Consider the following 4115-nt stretch of genomic DNA (forward strand, 5'->3'; position numbering starts at 1 on the left):
GCAGGCACTTACACTGCAATCTCCTGAAAATATGTCTCTCTGTCTCTCTGTCTCTCTGCTAGTCCATTCAAGTTTCATTTGAAAACGTGCTTGAAATCAAAGCCAGGATCTTCTCTTGATCATTACATAGATAGGCAACAAGGAAGACATAATGATCTACTAACTAGCTTTCTATCCTTGCATATTCCCCAGAACTATATTTAAAAGATAATCAACTATGCATGACTAAAAGCAGAGAATTTGCATGTTTTATTTCCTCTACCTCATTTGGGTTGGCATTTGGCATTGCACTGTAAAACAACACTAATGTTTGCAAAATAATTTCAACTGATAGACTAATACTGTTACTAGCGTGCCTTGATGACGACAATGACTGACATGCAACCAAAAAATGCATTGTTTCCTTGTGCTATCGGCCCACTGTTTGTCTAAAAGCACTTTAAAGTGGAAGTCTGTACACTCATTACAATAGCGCCACATCCATTTGTCTTTTTCGACAGGTTTCATTAGAGAAGAGCACGTCATCGATAGCAGAAATAGCCGTCCCACGGATCCTGCCTTGTTTCTCATGCTTTCTAGCAGACCACTGTAGCTCCCCTCTCTCTATTCTCTGCCTTCTCTGGTTTTAATTTGGCCTTATTAATCATAAAAGCATCACCAAGCAGCCGTTGCAGGGTAAACTGAGAGGAGAAATGAGCCCCTAAAAATTCCTTTTTCACTCAAGTGGACAAACACAACAAGGAACACAAAGGAAAGGTTCTCTGCTCCCAGATCAAATGGCAAGGAGACAGAAGAGAAACAGTACTGTAGACGTGGTAGCTATGGTTGCTCAAACATACATGAGCTACACACACACACACACACACATGCACGCACACACACGCACACACCTATGCACGGACACACACACACATACACACACATGCACACACACGCACATGTGCGTGCACACACACACACACACACACACACACACACACACACACACACACACACACACACACACACACACACACACACACACACACACACACACACACACACACACACACACCTATGCACAGAAACAGACACTATGTGCATACACACAGACAGACACAGTCCCAGACAGATACACGCTTGATAGATAAGGTACAGTATGCCGTGCACTGAGGGGTAAAGGAGAGACTTTGGAGATTCAAGCTTCTTATCTTGTTCCTGTTGGAGAGTGAGGTTAATGTTTTCGACATCCTACTCTACCATTACGTTCTCTTTTTAAGCTGGCAGCCCCTCTGACTGCCTATGTTTTTAGTCAGCAGTCTCTATTTCTATGCAACAGATGTGTCCCACTGTCAGTAGGGCCTCTGACAAAGGAAGATGGAGAGCGCTCTCTTCTTTTAAACAGTTGCACATGGGGGTTTCTCCTTTCCTCCGGCCGGCCAGGCGTTAGTGAGGAACAGTCACCACTCTAGACTCCTCTGCTCCATTCCATATCTAATTCTAATGGTGGGAAAAAAGGTTTAATTGATGGCTTTTCCATGTGCAAAACTTCCATGAAACAATACCCTGAAAAATAAGAGAAAGAAGAGAGAATTATTATGCTGTCTGTGGCCAGTTTGATGATTCATTCAAAGAATGTAGACTATCTCCAACGAAGAGGGAATTCTGAGAAAAACGTGAAGGCATTTGATGTTGATTGGAGGGTATTATTGTATGACCCCATAGCTCATAGCAGAGTATGAATTCAGTGTATTTAATGCACATTATATTCATACTGTATATGCAGTGTATACACATGGCCCTGGGTTATTTTGTGGGTCCTCACAACCTGTGGAGAGTGCATGCTGTTGTTAGCTGAGAATAATGTTGCAGGATATGTTTGGCTGTAATGAATGGTAGAACATAAGAGAAGATAGATAAAGGCAAACAGTTTGTTGTTTTGATTTCACCTTGACCTGTTCAGAAAAATAAATCACCATAGGATTTTAACAAAGGGATTGTTTCTACCTGCTGTATACATAACTTGAAAGCCTTCCAAAAAAGTATTATAATATGCACAATTCACATAATTTCACTTCATAGTCTATGTCGTTGTTTCTGTTTCTTTGGTGTGAAAATAGAATAATAAAAACAGATTCAATTATATTTTTCCTACAACTGATTTAGCCTATTTTGCAAGCATCATTTTGAAAACTTTTCACACCCGTATCTCCTAAATGTCTAAACAGTTCAAAAGACGTGGAAGTGATATTAGATACCTGAATGTCTGTGCCGCAATTGATTTTGAAACTGTGGCAGAAAAATCTTTGCTGAAGGCACGCGGACAGAGATAAGCGACTCCAGCATACATTATTGACTTGACAAGAACTACGGGAGCTAAATGATATTCCACGGTGAGATTGTTCTTCTTTCATTATCACTAACACTGCTTTCCAATTAAATCAGCTTCAATAATGTAAATATCTATACCATGAAATATACAAGAACAAATTAAATTAGGCTACACTAGATAGTTGTTGTTAATTTGTAATTGTTAATTCACAGCCTATCATTGAATATGCCTAAACAACGAAATTAAATCATATATTCCTTTGAAATGTAGTTGGTTTTATTTATTTCATCTGTTTATTTTAGACGGACACTTTGATATTTGCTGTGTGAGAAGATATTTCACTGACATTTTGATATCATCACTGTTTATTTATTTAACAGTCAGGATATGCAAAATAAACGAGGAAAAAGTCCTTCATTGGGCTATGCAAAAATAAGTAAATATACAATAGCCTACAATAAAGATGTATAAACATAAATGTTTTTAGAAAAAACGAACAATTAATACATAACGTTATTATATTAGAACATATTACATCAGAAATGAATAAGCATTTAAAAAACGGGTTAAGTAGAACTGCTTGTGTGAAAATGAATACCCAGAGTTGGTGAAACTCCTAGTCAGTCGCCCACCAACACCGCAGCCGTCATTACTTGAAGACCATCTCCGACAGCGTGGCATCTGAACTTGTTCAAACTTTTTGAGAGAAAAAATATATTATCAAAAGGTCTCCTTGAACATTTTCTACTTTCCCCAGCACATGTCTCGTGGAGCTAAAATTGCCTGGGTCATTATATAGGAGGCAGGGGGTTCTGAGTTTTCTTAGCAATTGGCGAGGAGAGCGGAAGTTATTCTAACAATTTTACCTGATCGACCCCATTTTTCTCAGATGGATTTTTTTTTATATAGAGACTTGTAGCTTTTACATTTTCTACATCAATGTAGACTTTTGGGATGAATCAAAGTTTGTTTAGATTATTTTCATGAGACACATAATAACGTAATAACGGACATTTAAATACCCTTAAAACTTGAGAATATGTCAATGGACCAATGCTCTTATTATGATTAACTGAAAAGTGTAGACATTTCACCCAACTACATTACATAGCGTATTTTTCATCAAACAAATAGTTTAAGCTATAGGCTATACTGTCTAAAAATGTACACAAACTTTTGCTAATAAATATTTATTTAGATAGGTCTACATCAGCACGCAATAGATCAAATTTAGAATAGCATTATTAAAGTGAATGAATAAAATGTTATACAATTACACCTCCTATGACAACAGTGAGAAACGGGTTACACACGGTGCTCAATAAATCAACTAGCTCCATGTACAGTAGTCTCTGACCCTCTAGGTTCACAAGTATTTTATTAGAAAATGTATCCCACCACTGCATGGCGCTAAGGCACCGTTTTATCATAATCATATTCACACATATTTATGACAATAGGCCTACACATAGGATATATGAAAAGCATAATAATACTAATTACAATACTGTTTTATAACCTTTAAGGAATCTTATAAAAGTGGCAGAAATGGAGGCAGTCATTGTATAGATTATATAGCCTTTTAAGTTTGATATTTGTTTTTCAAATATTAGGGAATGTTACTGTTTATTTAAACTTGAAATAAAAGCCTGATGGATAATCGAAATTAAACAGTGTGTTAAATAATAGTGTAATTTTGTTCATTGCTGAATTTTTATTTTTTATGTCCCAATTAGGTGTATACATTTCGGCTACGTCCACACTTTTCCAAGTAACCTAATTTGTTAGCTAACATAGCTAGCTA

General features: G+C 37.0%; 1 long non-coding RNA gene across 1 annotated transcript; it reads right to left on the reverse strand.

Moving 5' to 3' along the window:
- Nucleotides 1-234: 234 nt before the first annotated feature.
- LOC145858933 (uncharacterized) lies at nucleotides 235-3129 on the reverse strand. The gene is made up of 2 exons (XR_014379320.1): nucleotides 2910-3129; nucleotides 235-1545 (listed from the first exon to the last, which is right to left on the reverse strand). It is a non-coding gene; the product is annotated as an uncharacterized LOC145858933 (long non-coding RNA).
- Nucleotides 3130-4115: the final 986 nt, after the last annotated feature.

The sequence above is a fragment of the Salmo salar genome, chromosome 11 (assembly GCF_965601325.2).
Source record: "Salmo salar chromosome 11, fSalSal1, whole genome shotgun sequence".
Classification (NCBI taxonomy): domain Eukaryota; kingdom Metazoa; phylum Chordata; class Actinopteri; order Salmoniformes; family Salmonidae; genus Salmo; species Salmo salar.